Here is a 232-nt window from a genome sequence, read left to right on the forward strand (position 1 = left end):
TTCTCTCGCGCCCTCTCTAATTAAATAGATAATCATCCGAAGATCTAGTCATTAATCTTGCTCCCTCCGAGTCCCCCACTCCCTCCTCTCCCCTCCTTACCCCTCCCCTTTCTCCTCTCCTCTCCCTCCTCTCCGTCCTCCCCCTCCTCCCCCTCTCCCCTCCTCTCCCTCCTCCCCCGATCGCCATTACGGACATGTGACTGTCTCGGTCCTGAACGGGTGTGAGAACGAA

Source organism: Penaeus monodon, chromosome 24 (genome assembly GCF_015228065.2).
Source record: "Penaeus monodon isolate SGIC_2016 chromosome 24, NSTDA_Pmon_1, whole genome shotgun sequence".
NCBI lineage: Eukaryota > Metazoa > Arthropoda > Malacostraca > Decapoda > Penaeidae > Penaeus > Penaeus monodon.